This window comes from Panthera onca, chromosome A1 (assembly GCF_046562875.1).
Source record: "Panthera onca isolate mPanOnc1 chromosome A1, mPanOnc1 haplotype 2, whole genome shotgun sequence".
NCBI classification, from domain to species: domain Eukaryota; kingdom Metazoa; phylum Chordata; class Mammalia; order Carnivora; family Felidae; genus Panthera; species Panthera onca.
This window is the reverse complement of record NC_138339.1, coordinates 233741368-233764382: the sequence shown is the minus strand read 5'-3', so window position 1 is coordinate 233764382 and position 23015 is coordinate 233741368. Positions and strand designations below refer to the sequence as shown.

The window sequence follows — 23015 nt, the reverse complement described above, 5'->3', positions numbered from 1 at the left end:
AAGACAATTGGAGAAATGTGATCAGTAACTGAATACTGACGGTATTAAGGGATTGTTGTTAATTTTTTTAAGTGTCCTAATGGTATTTGGGTTACGTCCTTTAGAGACGCACATTGAAATATTTATAGATGAAATGAGCTAATGATTGGATTTTCTTCACAACAGTCTAGAAGAGTAGGAAGTGGGTGCTGACATTGATGAAACAAGATTAGCCATGAGTTGGTAATTATTGATGCTGGGTCAATAGTATATGATGGTTCACTATACTGGACTATTTTATGTATGTTTGAAGTTTTCTATAATAAAATTTTATCTTTAAGAGTCAGTGTAAAAATATGAAGCATTGAGGCTTGAGGTGGGGTTCAAAGGAAAATCATCCTGGGATGGGGGTGAGGACGTTGGAACAGATGGACAGGATGATTGCTACCTCACACTTTTGCTCAAGGTAAGATTGGAGATTCTGACTTTTCCCACTGGGAGGTGGAATGTCGATTATTTGTTTATTTTTTAAAAGTGAGATATAGTTGACATTACATTAGCCTCGGGTTTACAATATAGAGATTTTCCGTAAGAAATCTAGTTAATGTCTATCACCACACATAGTTACAATTTTTTTTTCTTGTGATGGGAACTTTTAAGATTTACTCTCTTAAGAACTTTCAAATACATGATTTAAGATTTACTCTCTTGGGAACTTTCAAATACAGTATTGTTGACTGTCGTCACCATACTGTGCATTACATCCCCAGGACTTATCTACTTTATAATTGGAAGTGTGTATCTTTTGACCTCCTACACCCGTTTCTCCCACCCCCTACCCCCTACCTCTGGCAACCACCAATCTGTTCTTTGTAACTGTGAGTTTGTTTTTGTTTTTGTTTTTTTAGATTCTACATGTAAGTGAGGTCATATACCATTTGTCTTTCTATGTCTGGCTTATTTCACTTAGCATAATGCCCTCAAGATCCATCCATGTTGTCACAGATGACAGGATTTTCTTCTGTTTTTTGCTGAATTCTATATAATATGTTTTCTTTATCCATTCACCCATTGATGGACACTTAGGCTGTTTTATGTCTTGGTCATTATAAATAATGCCACATTGAACATGGGGTGCACATATTTTTCGAGTTAGGGTTTCATTTCCTTCAAATAAATACTCAGAAGTGAAATTGATGCATCATATGGTATTTCTTTTTTCTTTTCTTTTCTTTTTTTTTTTTTTTTTTGAGGAACCTCCATACCGTTTTCCACAGTGGCTGCACCAATTTATACTCCCACCAACAGTGCACGAGGGTTACCTTTTCTCCACATTCTTGCCAATACTTGTTATTTCTTGTCTTTTCGATACTCGCTATTCCGACTGGTGTAAGGTGATATTTCATTTTGGGTTTGATTGCATTTATCTGATGACGAGTGATGCTGAGCACTTTTCATGTGCTTGTTTATCTGATTATTTCTTTATGATCAGATTTATCAAAATGATGATGTGAGTTGCCTCCAGATTAAAGTGGGAACAAGAATCTTAAAAAGAAAGACCTTTCCCCAGTCTTTCCCCAACCTCTTGATCGAAGATGTAGCAAAATGGCATGCAGAAAGGAAAGCAATTCTGATGACCCAGAGTTTCTCAAACTTTATGTTAGCCATCACCTGGGGACTTGGTCAAACTGTAGACTCTGATTCAGTATGTCTGGGCCAGGGCCAAGATTCCAAATTCTAACAACATCCCAATGATGTTGTCTTTGGACCCCACTTGGGAGTACAAGCGATGGCTCTGTGGTTCACAAAGCTGTTATCGTTTAGAATTACCTGGGAACTTCTACAAAATACTAATGGCTAAGTCCTTTTAAGAAATACTAATGGCTAAGAACTTTAGAGATTGTGATTCAATTTAACTGGGGCTTGGGTATTATTTTTTTAAAGTCTCCCATATAATTCTAATGATTCCTTAGAGGAATATTTTTAGGACCAAGCGACATAATCTATTCTTCCCATTTACTAATGATGCATTTTGAATCAACCATTCATTCAATCATCCTTTCATTTATTCAATTTCCAACTCTAATGATTGAATGCTCTATTTTAGAGAAATTACGTCTATGCATTCCTCATTTTTCGAATAGTTTTTAGCATCTTCTAGAAATATCTACATTCTTTCTACTGGATTTTCACTGGGTTACTGCATAATGAAATTAAACTCTGAATAGCATCCTTCCCACAAATTTCACACTAAGCTGCTGCTTTTGGAACTAGACAATAGCACAGGAGAACAATATTAAATAGTCTAGAAAGGAAGAAGAAACACCTATTTTCAGTTGATATTTCATTGGAGGTGACATGCTAGTCAGATGGTATTTAAAATTATCTGGAATAAAAAAAGAATGAGTAGTTTTATGAACATTTCCTTTGTTCAATCTTAAGCACTTCCTCAAGGAATTATGCAGAATGAGCTTTCTAGGTGACTTCAGCTCTGGGGCAGAGATGCAGACCTCGGCATTTATCGAATGCTTTCAGAAAGCAAGGTAGAAATGTGAAGTTTTACTCTTGCTGTGGAATGTCCTTATGGATGTCTCCCTAGGCACACGTGCAAAAGTCATGATGGTATACACACAGGCGAAACTGCTGGGTTTCAGAGTATGTGAATGTTCAACTACCAAGATATTACCAAATTGTGTAGTATTTATGGAAGTGCTCGTGTATATTTATCATCCCACCAGCAGTATGGTAGAGCTTCTATTCATCTCTGAGACTTGTGATTATGACTTCTTAATTTTAGCCACTTTAGTAGGTTTTGTGTTATCTTGTTATAGTGTTTTTTTAAGTTTGTTTATTTTGAGAGAGAGAGTGTGTGTGCACGAGTGAGGGAGGAGCAGAGAGAGAATCCCAAGCAGGCTCCATGCTGTCAGCACAGAGCCCAATGCGGGGCTCAAACTCAGGAGCCCCAAACCCTGTGAGATCATGACTTGAGTCATAATCAATAGTCAGACACCTAGGGCGCCTGGGTGGCTCAGTCAGTTAACCGTCCCACTCTTGATTTCGGCTCAGGTCATGATCTCTCGGTTCAAGGGATCAAGCCCCACATCAGGCTCTGAGCTGACAGTGTAGAACCTGCTTGAGATTCTCTCTCTCCCTTTCTCTCTGCCCCTCCCTGTCTCTCTTAAAGAAGTTGAGCAATTTTTCATGTTTATTCTCCTTTTGTGTTTCGTCTTCCTGTGAAACATGTTTGGATGGTTTTTCCATTGGTTGTCTTTTTCTGTTTGTTTCAGAGTATTAATCTGAATACTATCTTCTTTGCCAGCTACAGGTGTTGCAGATATCTTCTCCCAGTTTGTAGACTGTTTTTGCCCTTCCTTGTTGGCATCGCTTGATGACCAGAAGTTCTTAACTATAATATAGGCAGATGTAGGGGCACCTGGGTGGCTCAGTCGGTTAAGCCTCCGACTTCAGCCCAGGTCATGATCCCATCCTTTGTGGGTTTGAGCCCTGCATCAGGCTCTGTGCTGGCAGTACAGAGCCTGGAGACTGCTTCAGATTCTGTGTCTCCCTCTCTGTCTGCCTCTCCTCTGCTCACATTCTGTCTCTCTTTCCCGAAAAAATAAACAAACGTTAAAAATTTATAACATAGGCAGATACATCAATCTTTCTGATTTGAGCTTTTTGTGTCTTAAGCACTTTTTCCTTACACAAAGATAAGATAGTCTTCTATTTCTAAATGTTTAAAGGTCTTACCTTTACACATTTACATGTTTAATTATTCTGGAATTAAGTATCAAAAGGCCACCTTTTTTTTAAAATGTTTATTTATTTTTGAGAGAGAGAGAGACAGAGTATGAGTGGGGGAGAAGCAGAGAGAGAGAGAGGGAGACACAGAATCCGAAGCAGGCTCCGGGCTCTGAGCTGTCAGCACAGAGCCTGACGTGGGGCTCAAACTCACAAACCATTAGTTCATGACCTGAGCCAAAGTCAGACACTTAACCAACTGAGCCACCTAGACATCCCATCAAAAACCCACTCTTCAGGGCTGATTCACATGTGGAAAAAGTATCCGTAAATTCCTCCAAGGAAAAGTTGCCTGGTGTCTGCTCTATGGCTTATGAGATCCTCCCCTTATACATATTTTGAGGTTGTCACTTGCAGGCCAGGAACAGTCTAACATGGGGACCCTTACAGTCATAGTTACTTCAGGGTGACCTGGTAGAGTAGATTAATTTCTCAGTTCTCGATCCCAACAGATCTGATAAAGGAAGTAAAATACTTCTGAACGTAAAAGGCAATTATAAGGCTATGGGCTGAACAAAATCCCCCCAAAAAGCATAGTTTTAGACCTCCATAGGATGTGACTGCATTTTTGATAACCGTTAAAAGGATCTTCTATGAAAACAACTCTAGTTACTCCCGTATAAATAAGTCAAAGAACACACACAAAAACAATTAATGATGCTGAATTTAAAAACAACAATCACCACCACCACCACAAGCCTACCCTGCTATCAAATCCACATCTTAATGGCAGGAACTTGACCAAAACAGGGAAGCAGGAAGCCAACACTGATACATGACTCTACTCTCAACACGACTGAGCACTTCAGAGACGGCAATAAGGAAAAAAGTAAAGCACTTTGCATTCTGAGCGAAATTAAAAATAACAGGACCACCCTAACTGGCTTGGGTCTCCAAGCTCTTAAAATATTGAAGATCCCATAAACCTGGTTTCCAAACAAAAGCAATTCCGCTCCTGATCTTGTTATGTTGGCATCTGAGACTATGACTTGGTCTTTGTGACTATAACGTCACGTGAGGAAGTTGTCTGTTGCCAGCATTAACACACGGATATAAACTTGGGAACCTTGATAACTTTATGGTTTCTTGAACCAAATGCTTACCAGGTTCTCCACTGGGGGAGCAGATCTTTCTGAAATCTGACTTCCTTCTTGTCTTTGCAAATACTTTCCCTTTGAAAGCCTTCTGTTTCGGAGTCCGCCTTTAGCTTGTGCAGTTGGGTGCTTCATCTGCCTATCGGTCATCTTTCTCGCTTGGCACGTTAAGCCTTCAATGTGATGACGTCTTCTTTGTTCGCAGCTCACCCACACACCTCATGTTTTGACTGGGAGTATTTTCGTTGGCATTTTACACAGATTCCTCCTGGATACTGTCCACAGGCTAGCTCTTGGTTTCCTTCTAAAGCAGCCATTCACGGCTCCGTCCTCTCAGAAACATGTAAGAGGAAGCCAAAGGACACTTGTAATGCTACCTCTTTGGTTTGTTGTGGCTCAACCTAAGCAAAACCTAGCAGTTGGAGGTAAGCCAGTCATTAAATTAGTGACTTCTTGGGGCGCCTGGGTGGCTCAATCGGTTGGGCGTCCGACTTCAGCTCAGGTCATGATCTCACAGTTTGTGGGTTCAAGCCCCGCATCAGGCTCTGTGCTGACAGCTCAGAGCCTGGAGCCTGCTTCGGATTCTCTGTCTCCGTCTCTCTCTCTGCCCCTCCCCTGCTCTCTCTCTCTATAAAAAAATAAACATTAAAAAATTAAGTTAATGACTTCTTTTAGCAATTTTTATCACAAGCCTTCCTTATCAGGAGAAAAAAAACCCCAGTATTCTCAACTTTATAAACACCTGTAATGACAAAAGATCTTGGGCCTATAGGAGTCAACAGTTTTCTTCCATTTGCTCTTTACTTTGGACAGAGTTTACATGTCTTCTTGGGGTGACTGTGGCCAAAGTGGAATATCTGTGGCTCCCTTGGGACAGATCTTCACATTCTTACCCCTAGAATCCTAGAATAGAGGGTTGATGCAAAGGCCCTGAGGTAGACACATTTTTTTAAATGTGAAGAGATGCAAACCATCAGAGGCATCAAAAAATGAGTTGACTTTTAGGTCAAGCCAGGAAGATGCTCACCTTCTGTAACTTTGCATGTGGAGAACAGTCCTCGGTTCGGATAACACAACTTCACATACTCCTGTGAGGCTCCCAACACTAAATCTGAGTTCTGAAGACACAGGGAATGTTCCTTGACAATGGGCAGATGCCAAGCAAACACCTATATCCCATTTCTACCTCCCTCCCATTTCCATCTTCTAATCGTTGCGGCCAGAAGTGAAGTGGAGAAGCCAGGACGCCAGCGGCGGAGAGGAATGTCTCAGGAGTCTCTACCAGACTTGAGCAGACATACCCTTCTGACACCTCACATGTCTCGGAGGATGTGAGACAGTCGGTGGTGGTTAGTGAACCCAAGTTCACATTCACATAAAATCCGAGCCTACGGCAGCACGGGCTTAGCGCAGGCGTGAGCACCTTCGTCTCAGCCACCCTCCCAAGGGCCGTGTTGATCCGGATCTTGCGTGTCTGAGGAACGTCCAGATGCTGGTGAGAAACGAATAGCCCGTCTGGTGCTTTCTCGCCAAATGCTGAAGGCAGGGGAAGCATACGTTGTTGGCAAGATGTCAAGCAGAGGTCTTCAAAACAGTGCAGGTAAAAGGAAGAGATGAGTCTTTTCCGGTCTTCTGTCACGGTCACACAGAAACCCGCCGACCTAAGGCCCATGCTCAGGGCTCGACTCCAGAGTCCAACTCTCTGAAAAGGTCCGCCAAACGTCCTGCTACCGGGTTTTCCTGGCCTTACTTATTCTGGGAGAACTGAAAGCACCCAGAGTGGATGAAAAGCCTCGTCAGTCTGCATCACCGAGGGGCCCAGGCACCTTGGACAGAAGGTGCGTACGTTATGGAATAGGGTTCCTCAGAGTAGACCCCACAGAAGGGGCAGGTCGATGATTTCAGGGCTCGGCCACAAATCTCCTCAGGCATCCAACTCTCAAGACTCCCAGATAAGTCGGAAGGGATCTGCACCGGATGCTGTCCTTTTGTTGGAATCAGGAATACCACACCCGTGTCACCCATTCTCTCCACAGGACAGACGTCTCTGAAAACAGCAGAGTAGACAACTCCAAACCTTCATCCCTTCATAAAAGCAGTGGACAAGCTGGCAAGAATTGTCACGATGAAGTTTTTCAGAACCCTAGAATCTAATAAAAGAAACTTTCAGCAACCAGAATAAAGCTCACTGGAAAAAAAAAAAAAAAGCCGGCTGAATTTTGGTAAGAGAGCATTTTGACTTACCTTGTTACCATCCCCAACGCAGCTACAGACTGGAAGACAGAAGTCCATTTTCCTGGTGCAGGTTACTGGTACCGGAGGGACCAGAACCAATCTTATCTTACCTCAAAGAACTGTGGATCCACGTTTTGACCTTAGTAGCTCCCGGAAGCTCCCCAGAAGCTCCTTGGAGGATCTGCTCAAGGACTTGCCTTTGTTTCACACGCCTCAGCTCCAAGGCAGTTTCCTGGGTGACATTTGCAAATGTATAAGCGGCTGCCATCTGTGGCAAAGGATAACAATTAGGGCAAGCGATAGAAAAGCCAAAACACTGGGAAGAAAGAGGCTGGAGAAGGGCATATTTCAGGGAATAAGGGCTTTGAGCAGCTCCCATTTAATCCAGAGAACTAGAAGACTCCATGCATGCCTGGGCTGGATACATGCTCAGAAAAGACCTGAGAAGATTCAAAGATCTTCTCATTGGCTGACCTTCAAGCTCCATGCAAGCAGGAAGTAAATGGCCCGGCCAAGTATCGAGGAGTGCCACGACACAGAGCCCATCTGAAAAGACTGGAGAGAGTTTTTAGTGGGCTTTTTTTTTTCCTTTTTTTTTTTTTTTTTTTTTTTTACTCCAGGGATTAAAAGAACTCTCTGCCTGACCACTAGCTGACTAGTAAACTAATGGAACAGAAACGTAAGTGACCACATATGACAAAGAATATACTTTGAAAATTAGTTCAGAAAAGCCATTTAAAAAACAAGCAACAACAACTACAACAAACAGCAACAACACGTCATGGAGAGAGAGGGAAAAAGTGATTTCCAAAGTTTGACACATGATAATATTCAAAATATTAAGTTTTCAATGAAAGATTACAAAGTCACATGTGAAAGAAAGAATCATTCATAGGAAGAAAAAAATTAATAGTTCTTGAGGAAGCCCAAATATCAGACTTAACAGACAAAACTTTATTTTTTTTAATATTTGTTTTTGAGACAGAATGCGAGTGGGGGAGGGGCAGAGAGAGAGGGAGACACAGATTTGGAAGCAGGCTCCAGGCTCTGAGCCATCAGCACAGAACCCAATGTGGGGCTCGAACTCATGAACCTGTGAGATCATGACCTGAGCCAAAGTCGGATGCTTAGACTGAGCCTCCCAGGCACCCCGAGAGCCACTTCTTAGAAAACATCTATATACTCATTGCCCAGTTTTAATATTAACATCTTGCCATTTCTGTTTCATCTATTTGTTTTTTACTGAAGTGTTTGAAAGTAAACGGGTGTAACATTTGTCAACGTTTTGGTTATGTCCCACTTTGTCTTGGCTAAAGTTTCTCATGTTTCCTTACATTCTCAGGGAAATCTCCTGACCTTCTTTTCTCCCTTTCCCTCACATAAGATGTCCAACATTAGTTCCTTATTCATCGTTTAGTCCCATTCTCTCATACTTCTTTCCAATAATACCATGGTAGGCTCACATGTAATTCTTTTCTCAGAATTGCCTCCTTCTTCTGAGAACAATTTCCCGTCATCCTATCCAAATTGTTCTCTCAGGATCTCCAGTTATGACACAACGTCACACACACATCTCTCCTCCTGTTACAGTTGCTGTGTCTAGATCTTGTGGCCCAGTGAGGGTTTTCCCACTGGTCTTGGACCTAGGGCCCAGAGAGTTGAGGTGGTTTCTCTGCAGGTGGCCAACTTGGTCAGCTGCAAAGCTCAGGAGCTATCAGAGGTCAAGTTTCTCTCATGTGTTGAAAGAATGCTTGCAACGAGAGAGAAGAATGAGGTTGATACTCAGAAAAAGGGGAGCAAGCAATCCTTTACTGTTGGGACCCTGACTTTTTTTTCTAACCTCACTTGAATTGGGATTCTGTGGGCACCTGGGGGTCTCAGTGGGTTAAGCATCTGGCTCTTGGTTTTGGCTCAGGTCATGATCTCATGGGTCATGAGTTTGAGCCCCACATCAGGCTCTGCATTGACAGTGTGGAGCCTGCTTGGGATTCTTGCGCTCTCTCTCTCTCTCTCTGCCTTTCCCCCACTTGTGAGTGCACTCTCTCTCCCTCTCCCTCTCTCAAAATAAATAAACTTTTTAAATAAGTAAGTAAGTAAATAAATAAATAAATAAATAAATAAATAAGGATTCTAGCGCCTGCAGCCAAAAGAGCATGTAAGTAAGTGTGGTCTGGCCTAGGGGATATCAATAGGGAGAATTAGGTAAAACCTTTAGTCTACCCCCAAATAAAAGTTATAAAGACCACTCTAACCAATCCATCCAACCTCAAATTCAAAAGACTTGAGAAGCTATAGTTCTGTGTATGTTTTCAAGGTCAAATATTAATACATAAATCTATAAAACTTAAAAAAAAAAGAAAAGAAAAGGCAAGGAGCTCACCAATGTATGTAGGACGTAGAATTTCAGATTGTTACTTTTGTACATTACACGTTCATTTAAAAATCGAACAAAATTTTGTTTTGTACCTACTTTTTGTAGAAAGTGCCTCAGAAAGTATAATGTGTTTGCTGTTGAACCGGAAAATCTAGTTTGTGGTTCTGTATTTTATTCTAAACATGATCAAATACACCTCCACACACACACACAAGAGACAGGAATGTGTATACATTTTATGACTTGTTAAACATACCAACAAACAATAAAAAACAACTGACAAGCTAGAACAACATTATTAAACTGAAAAATTCAGTTAATAATTCTTCTCAAAAATCTATGTAGCCACAGAGATTTGTGAGTCTTTTTCCTAGACCATACCCTACTGAGCCAAAATGATTACTCACTTTTGTATCCTATGGTGAAACGTATACGTCTCAAGGGTACAGATATAATCATATAGATCAACACAAATCAAAACGTGTTGAGTACATGTGCCGATACTGTCACCTACTCCAGCAAGTCTTTCCTGATCTCCCGGATGAGGATCGTACCCTTGATGTTCTCACAGTCTCAGCTGGTCCTTCGTGGCACATATAAAAATAACTCTTAAATTACCTCCCAATGACTAGTTCAGTATTGTCTCCCTGGAAAATTCATAATTTCCCAAAAGACACGGGCTTTGTTCCCCTCTTCAGGAATGGGCCCCAGTATCAAGCAGGCACATAATGAAATGCTTAGTAAAGATTAATGAATAGGGGCGCCTGGGTGGCTCCGTCGGTTGAGCATCTGACTTGGGCTCAGATTATGATCTCACGGTTCGTGGGTTCGAGCCCGGCGTCGGGCTCTGTGCGGACAGCTCGGAGCCTGCAGCCTGCTTCCGATTCTGTGTCTCCCTCTCTCTCTGCCCCTCCCCTGCTCATGTTCTCTCTCGCTCTCTCGCTCTCTTCCTCTTAAAATAAAAATTTTTTAAATTAAAAAAAAGATTAATGAATAAATAGGTCACACCACAGAGAATTTTATAAAGGAAGAACTCCATGATTTCTGTCGGTTGTCTTATTTCTGGCTTGTGCAGAGAATGAGAACGGAGAAAGGAGCGCGTACTACTGAGGGTGAGCGAATGTCAGGCTCTGGCATTTGCGGGCTTGTTTCCCTCCCAGCGTCCCGTCAACTGTCAAGTGCAGCAAGGTGTGCTTTGTACTACATACAATCGTAGGAGTTTCTCAGCTCGGTGTCCTGTGTTTCAAAATCTTTTTAACTACATGGTGATGGATGCTAACTAGACTTATTGGGGTGCTCGTTTCACAACATGTACAAATACCGAATCATTATGTTGTCCACCTGAAACTATATAATATTCTAAGTCAATTTATGTCAATAACATAACATTTCTTTCTTTCTTTCCTTTCTTCCTTCTTTCTTTCTTTCCTTCTTTCTTCCTTCCTTTCTTCTTTCTTTCTTTCTTTCTTTCTTTCTTTCTTTCTTTCTTTCTTTCAGAGAGGGAGCAAGTGGGCCAGAAGAAGGGAGAGAGAATCTTCAGCAGGCTCCACACTCACCCTGGGATCATGATCTGAGCTGAAATCAAGAGTCAGATGCTCAACCTACTGAGCCACCCAGGTGTCCCTGATCACTCTATTTTATTTTTAACATTTACTCATTTTTGAGAAACAGAGACAGACAGAACGTGAGTGGGGGAGAGGCAGAGAGAGAGGGAGACACAGAATCCGCAGCAGGCTCCAGGCTCTGAGCTGTCAGCACAGAGCCCGATGTGGGGCTCGGACCCACGGAGTGCGAGATCATGACCTGAGCCGAAGTCGGAAGCTTAACCGACTGAGCCACCCTGGCGCCCCCCTGATCACTCTATTTGAAACTGTGATATCTCATTTCCTCTTTCCTGCTTGATTTTTTTTTCTCTATGGCACTTGTCTCCATCTGTCAGAATATACACATTGTAACACGATAGTGTAAATAGTGTACTATTTACTGTCTTTCCACCACTAGAATGTAAACTTCGAGAGGATAGGGATTTTTGTCTGTTTTATTCCCCTGTATCTCTAGCATTCTGCCATGTAGTAGGTGCCCAATGAATGTATGCTCCATGAATGACTGAAGGAACGAATGCCCTGAGCACTGCTTGAGGAAACCCGTCAGCTGGGCAGCAGACTAAGTTGGATTAATTGTCAATCTCAAATGGATCCTAAATATCAAATCGTCCTGTTACAAAAGATGCTGCTACTGTGAGTGATCACTTTCTTCAAACTCCGTTCATGTTATTAAAATTACCCCTATTGACACTGATTCAGTGGGGTCAGCTTGCTGCTCCCTTTTCCCCCGTATTTTCCATCTCGGTTTCCAAATATTTTTGAGCCTTTACTATATACGGTATGCTAAGCACTGGGTACAAAGTGATAGGCCTAGAGTGACAAAGTCCTTACCTTTACGAAGCTTACAGTTTTCTGAAATTCACCGTGTGAAAGTCACCAGACCACTACCTCTCCCCAGTTTCAAGTATCTTCTCTCAGATCAACTAAAATTAAGTAGAATTCTAGCAAATGATTTCAATTCAATCTTGTCCAATTTCACGCACATAAACCAGCTTTCAAAGACCACCGAAACCTAGCTGGAAGCACCACAGATATCTAAAAAGTAGTCTGAATAGATGGCACTGGGATTGCATCTATACAATATGAAAGCTGAGTGCAAATTAGCAACATGAAACTGGTATCTGACGAAGGTTCTTCATGTAATTTTACGCTTTGGCTTATATAAATCCCAGCGCTAAAACCTTTAAAAGCATTTGTATCAATTATTTTGCAGAAATATTTTGATGTCATTGTGGTTCATTATAATGGTTAAAGTTATTGTCAGTTTTCCAAAAAAAAAAAAAAAAAGAGTTTATTTCAATAATTCCGGGCATATATGAAACTGTAGCCAGAGTAATTTTTCTAATGGCTAAAAAGGTTTTAGTCTTTTGTCAGCAAGGACTGTAGTTAAAATTTTTCAACCGCAGAATCTTCTTATCCCGTCGGAGTACAGCCAAGTACCTGCGGAATAGTTCGGAGGTAGAAACAGGACACTGCCAGTCAGCAGAAAATTTTGAATCTATCATAGGACAGAGGCCTAATTGCTCCCCTATTTCATTTGACAACCAGAATGGCTGTTTTGAGAACACTTTTGTGGGTTTCTTTTTAAAGTGTTTCCAAGTTTAATTTTAACAGGCACAACAGAGTGCCAGTCCCCTATCTGATTGTCCCACAAAATTTGACCTGCTTGACTTCATCAGCAGTTGCACTGGAAATCTAAGGACATGACAGGGTAACAGTGAAGCAAAATCAGTTTAGTTACAGGATAAATTAACAATTGCAGACTGTCAGCTCAAGGCAAGTCAGCAAAATTGTACCAAAGCTTGTTCAGAATCCACAGGGCAAAATGGAAAATAATCCCACGTGCCCATGTTTCTGGGTAACTTTGCAGGGGCAAGATTACCCTGGGAACATGCATATTTTGACGTGGAACTCACCCTAATAGTTAACAGTCAAAGTTTGCGACAAATAGGGGCACCTAGGTGGCTCAGTCGGTTAAGCGTCCGACTTCGGCTCAGGTCATGATCTCACGGTCCGTGAGTTCGAGACCCGTGTCGGGCTCTATGCTGACAGCTCAGAGCCTGGAGCCTGCTTCTGTTTCTGTGTCTCCCTCTCTCTCTGCCCCTCCCCCATCCACGCTCTGTCTCTCTGTGCCTTTCAAAAATGGATAAATGTTAAAAAAAAATTAAAAAAAAAAAAAAAGTTTGCGACAAATAGGGATTACTTCCAGAATCTGCAGGGACATCTCTGGCTCTTCTCTGGGGATCAGAGCACATGCAGCGGTAGCAGAAGTAGGGGACTAGGACAGTGTTCATAAGCTTTTTGATCCCAGGACTCCTTTACCTCTTAAAAATCACTGAACTTTCGGGTGCCTGGGTGGCTCAGTCGGTTGAGCGTCCGACTTCGGCTCAGGCCACGATCTCACGGTCCGTGAGTTCGAGCCCCGCGTCGGGCTCTGGGCTGATGGCTCAGGGCCTGGAGCCTGCTTCCGATTCTGTGTCTCCCTCTCTCTCTGCCCCTCCCTCGTTCATGCTCTGTCTCTGTCTCAAAAATAAATAAATGTTAAAAAAAAAATTAAAAAAAAATCACTGAACTTTCATTTATGTGGATTTTCATCTATCAATATTTATCAGACATTAAAATAAAGAATTTCTAGAAATATTCATTAACTTCTATAAAAATAATAATAGAAACCTCATATATGGTCACATAAATGTTTTTATGACAAGTGACTGTATTTTCCAAAATAAATTCCTTTTCACTGCATTTCTTTTTTGCTGCACCATTTGGTGACAAGTGTGGCATTGTCTCACCTTTTTGTGACATCCTTAAGGTCTAGCTCGGTCGAACACAACTGGACACTCATCTGCCTCTGCATTGACTCTATTGCCATGTGCATTTGGTTGAAGTATATGAAGAAAACCTTCTCACACAGGTGTGCTAGAAAAGGGAGCAGTATTTTAATAACTTTTTCAGGTAATTGTGGCTAATCTTATTTGGTACTATACCAACACTCCACAGTGACAGATTTGTTTTTAAAAGAGTAGTTGCAACGTGGAATCTAAGTAGTATCAGTGACATTTTCATACTGGTACATTAAATTCTGTTGGCCCACGTAGGAGTGCCTGGTGGCTCAGTCGGTTGAGCTTCCGACTTCTGCTCAGGTCATGATCCAGCAGTTCATGAGTTCGAGCCCCGCGTCGGGCTCTGGGCTGACAGCTCAGAGCCTGGAGCCTGCTTCGGATTCTGTGCCTCCCTCTCTCTCTGCCCCTCCCCTGCTCGTGCTCGCTCGCTCTCTCTCTCTCTCTCTCAGAAATAAACAAACATTAAAAAAAAGTTTTTTAATTCCATTGGCCTATCTTACACTTCACATGATCTTTTCCCATTTCTTACTTTGTAACATTATGTACTGATCATTTGAAAATATGGTTCACTCAGTTATGCAGATAATCCAAATGTGGAAACATTTAACTATATAAAACAAACTGCGTTTGTTCATATCACCAATGATCTTAACAGAAGAGTATCTCAGTTGTAGGAAGCTGTCAGGCTCCCGGTGATGGATACAAGTTTTCCAAACTGTAACTTTTACTTAAAAGCTCAAATTTTCTCCCTTGTTTCCCTTGAAGTAGCAGTAGTCTGGTTTAGCCCATCAGAAGATGTCAGCCAAATACTCAACTCTGAATAACCCTAGTTTGTCTGTTCTTTCAAGTAAAAATAGTATTCAGTGGGAAAGGTGGTGTTAGTTCAGCTTGCAACTCAAACAACAGAACAGGTGCTTTTCCTCCAGACAATCATTGTACTGATTATATAGCACAAATGTCTTATCCACAGTTCCCATTTTGTCACACACAGTTTATTTAAAAGATGTGTACTCAGATGTGGAGATCAAATAAAATTAATGAGTTTTACTGCCCTCATCACACCTATTATTAAGTGAACTGGTTTTATTTTTATCTTAAGAGTGCATGGTGGCGAAAAGTACAATAATGGCCAGTGCCACTGCCTTGATTCGTGGTAAAGCACTAGGTTGTTTTTCCCATTATAGCTTTTGCATCACCAGAGAAATGGCAATGCAGTAAAAAAGGCAAATAATGTCTTAACACTGTTCTGAAAATAATTTTGACCTCACACATCCCTTACAAAGGTCCCAGAGACACCCAGGGGCCCACAGACCAGACTCCAAAGGAGAGCAAGGGAGAGGACATGCTTTGGGCCTCCCAGGTGCCAGTGCTGTACAAAATGGAAAAGATGTTCTACATTCATTTTCCCAGGTGGGCTTATAAGTCCGAGATTCTCTTCAACAAGTATCTGTGTTTCCACTTTAAAGAAACAGGCTTTAGGAAGTGACAGAACATAGAATCTAGTCTGTCGGGCTCCAAAACTCATGTTTTTCCTCCACAGTGGAAAAAGATACCTTCTTTCCAGCTTTGATTTAGGGACCCTCTTGCAGACTGCCCACCATGATAAGCCATGCCCCACACTACCATCTAACCTGTTTCCAAGTCTGGGCAAACCTTTTCCTCTAGCAGTAAAACTACTTCTCTTATACTAGTTATCTAAGCCAGAAGTGAGAAGAATAAGGTATAAGAGGTCTTCCCCCCCTCCCAATAAGCCCCCACCGGACATTAATAATCTTTACTTTTCAGTTAGCCTGGAATTGGCCTCAGAAACATCTCAACTCAGGTCCAGGTAGCCACAATCAATCAATCAATCAATCAATCCGAGCTAACAACAGACTTGAAATTTGTCAGCCCTCATTTCTAAATCATTATGAGGCAAGTATGTGGGAACAGAGCACGAACCTCTTCCTTTGTTACTAAGTTTGCCAGGAAGAGATGTGCACAGCTCCAAGTGATTGAATTACCTAGGAAAAAAAACAAAACAAAACAACTAACAATCATTACGAGCAAGGACTGTTGACCCTAACTGAGGAGACTCCTGGAATTTATTACAAGTTCAACGGTCCACTAGATGTTTCCTACCTACTACAAAACTCTACATCGTATCTTTTCCCACTTTTCCAAATTGTACTTGACTGTCTAAACGTAACTAGGCTTCCATAAATCACTGCAACGGCTTCTCCTACTCTCACGGCAACACTCTTCCTGTCTGAACACTTCTGATACTTGACTAGCTTCTTCCTCACGTTGCACTGGCCTTAAAGTCTAAGGTAGTTGAAGGTATTTTGGAAGCTGGAGCAAACGCAGGATTTGGGAACAGAAACATCTGGATACAGACAATGAAGACCTGGGTTAGAGGGCTGAGACTGAATCAGAATGTCCAATCACATGGTCACAAGCCTGGTAATGCTTCACTGTTTGCAGGTAGAAAAATTCTGGAAGAGCGCAATCTTTGCCTCCTTGATTAAAAAATAGATTTTATCTTGTTCATTTCCACCTCCCCCTTCCCCTCGCTTCTCAGGATCTCAAATGAAAATTTTTATGGGGAAAAAATGATTCTTTTACATAATTATTCTTCACTATACATTTTTCCATTATTCATAGTATTTCAGTTCCCATGACTTCAGTTATCATTAGTGACATTTCCCTGGAGACAAGAATTCTCATTATATACTTTCTACCCCAGAATTTCCTAATCAGTTCTCATTTGAAATTGTTCTCCTGCCAACCTACCAAGACAAAGGGCAAATCAAAAGGAGTCGACTGAGACTCATATGGACTTCCTAACCACAGCCTCACACAGAAGGTGGATCCAGGTTTCTTCCTAGCTTGGAAAATTTTTTCCTGCTGGAGTTAAACTGCCAGTGTCTTCCGAAAACCAAAAAAAAACAAAACATACACTGAACTTTATTAAAATTCCTTCACAGAAGAAAACATGAAAATGGACATAGCTTTAGCTTATGACTTTAGCTTAATGACCAAAAATTATGGGTTTTGTTTCGTATTTTTATTCAAGCCTGGTGCACAATTAATTTCCCTCATTTTAATAAGTCACGTTCCTGTTCATTTGTTGACCTTATTTTCTAAAGCTGTTGGATGACCTTCATTTCCCCGAGTTTTGAAAGTTGTTATTCAAAACAACTGTGCTTTTACAAAAGTTAAAATGCCTTGGGGCGCCTGGGTGGCTCAGTCTGTTAAGCGTCCAATTCTTGATTTCGTCTCAGGTCTTAGTCTCGCGGTTTGTGAGTTCAAGCCCCAGGTCGGGCTCCGTGCTGGTGGCAGAGCCTGCTTGGGATTCTCTTTCTCCCTCTCTCTCTGCCCCTCCCCCCACTTGCATTCTCTCTCTCTCTCTCCCCTCTCAGGACCAATAAACTTAAAAAAGTTAAAATACCCTCTACCTAAAATACCCTTGCTACTTGTTCTATGGTCAAAGCGTTAACTGTTTCCTCGAGTCCAACCTCCTCCGTGAGGCTTCCTTCTCGTCCGGGGGCTCGTCTCTCATCCACTCCCCCCTCTAACGCACACACACGGTGGCATCCACATAATGCCTGCACTGCTCGTGTTCAGCGTCCTCTCCTAGGGCACTTAGAATATTGGAACCCACTCACCTTTTCCTTCCACCAAACTCTCTGTGGAGTCCTTGAGGGCAAGGCTCATGTTTTATTCATGTTTATAGTTCCATCACTCAGCACAGCACCTGACTTAATCTGGATGCTAATAAATATTGAACGACTTTCGAGTTTCCCTTCTTTCCACGTTCAATTACTGCACACTTCTTTTTAAGTCTCAACGCTGTTCTTATTCTTTACGTTAATGATCTCAAAGTAGAGACAAATTGACTGTTAGAGACTCAGGAAACCACTTTGGTTTTCAGATGTGTATGACAGAGCTAGTGACACAAACCGATTTTAAAAGCCTGCAGTAGAAACAAATGCCTTACATTCTTTGGAGGAATATGCTAAATAAATAAAATGGGGTTCACTTGGAGAAACCGTTTGACAATTTTTTATGAAGTTAGAGATACACCCACCTTACGGTCAAGCAACGTTAAATCTAGGTATTTCCCCCAAAGATATTAAAACATATTCACAAAACGTTTACGACAGTTTTATTCATAGTATCAAAAAATTGCAAACATCCCACTTTCCATCTAGAAAAGAATGTCTACATAATTTGTAGTATATTCACACAGCGGAATACTACTTAGTAATGAAAAAGGAATTGCACTATTGGTCCAGATGACGTGATGCAATCTTGAAAACACTGAGCTGAACAAAAGAAGATAAGTAAGAGTGCAGACTGTAGGGCGCCATTTATGTGAAATTTCAGAATAGGCAAAACTACTCTATAATTGTAGAAATCAGGATATCAGATGGTTGTGGTGGGGAGGAGGGTTAGCTGGAAAGGATCATCAGGGAATTTTCCACAGGGATGGCAATGGTCTATACCTTTGTCGTAAATACTGGTTGTAAAGTTATAAAAATTAGTCAAAAAACCCTCCACGTATACACTTAGATGTGTGCATTTTAGTGTATGTATTTTAAAAAAATCTCTCAGTCTCTCTCTCTGATGTATACACACATATATACCTATGTGTCCATATATGTATACACACATATACGTACATTATACTGGGGTTCAATTACTTATTATTCAAGACAGTCAAGAACAATATACAAAGTCTAAAGTGGTGGGCCACACCAAGAACACATTAATTCTGGATTTGTTGTACTATTATTTTTATCTTCTTAATTATGATTTTCTTAGGCTAAAAGTAATATGATTTTGGTTACACTTAGCCTGGACCAACTGATGAGTGACGTAAAAGACTGTGCTAAAAAACAACTGCCGCCTTCCAATTATATTTTTTCCTATGACAAAAATCTTTAAAATCTCTAAAAAAGATTTTTAAAGAGTTACCTAAAATAGAAGCACAGTAATAGCCAATACTTTGGTCACAGCATCTGGATTTGTTCTATAATTTAAACACCTTACTAAATTCCTAACTATGCAGATGCTAATTCTTAGGAAGCAAAAAAGATGAGAAAGAATGAGCCACGGGAAAGGCAAAGGAGAAGAGTATGCATAAAACCCCTGAGGCTAGAAAGCCCTGGTCCGGGTTAGGGAACCACAGAAGGCTACAAATGAGCTGGGGCGGGGAAACCAAGTGACCCTGAGAAGATAACCCAGAACTGGTTTATACAGGACCTTGTAAACCAAGGTAAGGAGTATAGATTTTATTCTAAGAGCAACAGAAAGCCTTTGGAGGACTTTAAGCAAGGTTATGACACAATTGAGATTACGTTTCTAAAAGATCATTCTGGCTGCTATGTAGAAAATGGACAGAGCAGAAGCAAGAGAGAAAAAAGTAGCCTTAATGGGGCCATTGCTAGTCTGGGGGAGAGATTCCAGTGGTGGTGGTGGAGATGGGAGGAGGTAGGCCATCCGGAGATATATTTTACAGGTATTACTGGAAAAAAATATGCTGACGGATGGGATATGGTGGGGGGAGGAAAACTTAAAAATGAAACTGAGGTTTCTGGCTTATGCCACTTACTGACATGGGAAATACTGCACTGAAAACAGGTTTAGGGATGGAAAGGTAAGTTTTATTTTGGACACATTAACTTTGAGATGCCAAAATGTATCCAAGAAGAGATGTCAGGCTGAATAGTTTTGAGGAGAGTCTTGAATTTAAAAAAATAAATGTGGTAGTAAGCAGGATAGAGACGAAATTTAAAATTATAGGTATACGTGGATTTCCCCAAGAAGAGGGTGTAGAAAGAGAAGAGAAGGGAACCAGTTCCACGTCTTGAAGAAGTCTTTTAGAGGGCAGGAAGAAAAAGAAAACCAGCAAAGCAGGCGGTGGATTGGTCAGAAAGGGTAGTGTTTCAAGGAGGGAGCGGCCAAAGCTTGTCAGAGATTAAGAAAACCATGAACATAGAATATCTTTTGGTTTTGGCAACGTGGAAGCAGTCTGAAGAGCATGATTGGGGCAGAAGTCAGATCAAACTGGAAACAGAATGGGATGTAAGGAAGAGATCATAATGATCACGTATTAGGTTAAATCATAGGACATTGCTGAACTCTGACAGTTTCTGATGTACAAAAACAGTAATTTCACATGATTCTTTTCTAAGGAGCTTGATGGAAGAACATAGAAGGGAAGATGAGGTCAAGTAGGGCCCGGAAGGAGAGGGGAAAGACCAAAGCGTGTTTGTACATTGATAAAAATGAAGCAACTGTCAGCTGAAAAAGGGTGAAGTTTCGAAAGGGACGGAAGATTTGGTTACTGAAGAAAAAAACATGAAATAATCTTCACAGAGAGTAGGTACGTAAATTAACTGAACTGCAGTGGCGATGTTAGGCACCACTTGAGAGCGGGTGACCATGAATTTGTGGCACAGGCTAAAAGCTCCAATGCCTACAGGGGCCAAGACAAGTGAACCTGAAGCAGGCTAAGTGGACACGAAACTCAAGAATATATATCCCGTCTCAAGGGGGTGGCCACTGGACTGCTGCCACCAACACTGTCAATCCTATGTTGTCACATCCCCTGATCTAAGAGGAGCCAGAAATCTTGGTTTTTATGTAACATATCTTAATTTAAAAAACACTCTATGAGCCACCGGGGTGGCTCGTCAGTTAAGCATCTGACTTAGGCTCAGGTCACGATCTCCCGGTTCATGAGTTCGAGTCCCACATCGGGTGAGTTCAAGCTCCACTTGTCGCTCCACACTCTCAGTGCGTGGGATTCTCTCTCCCTGCCCCTCTCTGCCCCTCGCTCACCATGCCCTCTTTCTCTCTAAAAAACAAAACAACATGGGGCGCCTGGGTGGCTCAGTCGGTTGAGCGTCCGACTTCGGCTCAGGTCACGATCTCACGGTCCGTGAGTTCGAGCCCCGCGTCGGGCTCTGGGCTGATGGCTCGGAGCCTGGAGCCTGCTTCCGATTCTGTGTCTCCCTCTCTCTCTGCCCCTCCCCCGTTCATGCTCTGTCTCTCTCTGTCTCAAAAATAAATAAACGTTAAAAACAAAACAACAACAACAAAACCACTCTATGTGTTGAAGAAAACAGGTTGCATTTATCCAAGGTGGTACATTTTTTAGGAGAGTGATACGGAAGACTGATTTGAGTTAGTTGAGATAGAGTGACCGTAACAATGAACTACTAAAAATGAAGCTGGATAAAGAATATAGAGACCAAAGGAGGGTATAATAGTTACAGTGAAGGTAGTGGACCAGTTTTGTACATTGTTGAGTTTCTGGGGGGGAGGGTTTTTTGTTTATTTTAGAGAGACATGGGGCTTGATCCCATGACCCTGGGATCATGACCTGAGCCAAAATCAAGAGTCGGATGCTCAACCAAGCCACCAGGTGTCCCAAATTTTGTACAGTGTTGTCAACTGAAGGCCACGGTTTATTCAGACTTCCTTAATTTTTACCTAATATTATTTTTCTCTTAGGATCCCATCCAGGAAACCACATCACATGTAATTATCACGTCTCCTTATGCTGTGGCAGTTTTTCAGACTAACCTTGTTTTTTACGAGCTTGACAGTTTGAGGAATGCTGGGCAGATATTTTGTAGAATGTCCCAATAGCGGAATTTGTCTGATCCTTTTCTCATGATTGTATTATTTTTATGATGTTTTTTTCTAAAAATAATCTAAGCAACAAAAATCTTAACCTGCTTGAATTTAAATAATGTTATTCCATTGATTTTGAAATTTGACTTACAACCCCGATGCATCTGGACTTTGTAATTTTTAAAAACTGCATAGGCTTCAAAATTTTGAATTTATACATTCTGTCTGTAGTTTCTTGCCTTGAGCTCACTTGCTCAAGAACTTAAGGAATCAGGAGACAGTCTTTATCGAATCCTTTTTTTTTTAATGCTTATTTATTTTTGAGAGAGAGATTGAGAGAGAAAGTGTGAGCGGGTGAGGGACAGACAGACAGACACACAGAATCTGAGAGAGACAGAGTTATCAGTGGGGGAGGAGCAGAGAGAGAGAGAGAGGGAGACACAGAATCCCAAGCAGGCTCCAGGCTCTGAGCGGTCAGCACAGAGCCCAACGCGGGGCCTGGAACCCACTAACCACAAGATCGTGACCTGAGCCAAGTCGGATGCTTAACCCACTGAGCCACCCAGGCGCCCGCAAAACCCTTTCTTGTACTACTTTCCAGTTCTTTTCCTACTGGACGTAAAAATTCTAAGTTCGATTTTTACCCCCTTTTATTTCTTCAGTACTTCCAACACATATGCATATATACCTAAGCAACATACGGTAGCTTTACATGTTTTAAGATCGTATGTATATAAATTGTCATGCTGTATACTTTCTACATCTTCCTCTTCTGGCCTCGTATTTCTGGGTTTAGTACTGATTTACTGGCATATAATATTCTCTCATATGAGCATCCCATTCATGTATTTGTTCTCACCAGGGGAGGTTTCTAATCTTTTGCTTCTACTCAGTGCTGTTACGCATTCTTGCCTACATGTCAAAGCTTCTGTAAGATACAAACTTAAAAGCAGAATGCCAGGATACAGTATTTGAAAATTTGCGGTTTTACTTCATTCTGACAAAGTGCTTCCCAAAGTGGATGTAACATTTACGCACCTACCAGCAAGAACGTGGTTATGTCGTGACTCATAGAGGAAAAAGAACTTTTGAAAGACACAAACTGGATAATATGCTTTCCTCATTGTAATCTGCCCTCTGTGCTCACGTAATCATTTCTGCAAACAAACATACGATTGCTAGGAGCCCCGCAAAAGGCTTAAACTCCGTCAGGCCAGCCTCTCCCCGGCGCCCGGAGACGCCAATACACGCCCACTTCCGGCGTAAGCTCAACGTAAAGGCGAACGTCGGCACGCGTAGGACGTCGGCGCCCTGTTTGACGTCCTTGAAGGCCCCTTTCCGGGCTGTCTGGAAAGATCCAAGTGTCAGCTTGTGTAGGTCTATTTCCTCTTTTTCACAAAAAAGAAAAATATTCTAAGGGTTCCCTTGTTCTCTGAGAAGATCCCTTTCCCCGGAAGAG

The 23015-nt window shown here is 41.6% G+C and overlaps 1 long non-coding RNA gene across 5 annotated transcripts; it reads right to left on the bottom strand.

Moving 5' to 3' along the window:
* Nucleotides 1-3819: 3819 nt before the first annotated feature.
* Nucleotides 3820-22856, bottom strand: LOC132682249 (uncharacterized). Of its 5 annotated transcripts, none has more exons than XR_009611566.3 (5): nt 22595-22856; nt 15872-15933; nt 13880-14006; nt 7119-12527; nt 3820-7024 (listed from the first exon to the last, which is right to left on the bottom strand). It is a non-coding gene; the product is annotated as an uncharacterized LOC132682249 (long non-coding RNA). The 5 variants fall into 5 exon arrangements; XR_013554785.2 differs by having other exon boundaries at nt 22599-22856; XR_013554771.2 differs by lacking the exon at nt 22595-22856 and adding an exon at nt 16703-17302.
* Between the last annotated feature and the right edge of the window lie 159 nt (nt 22857-23015).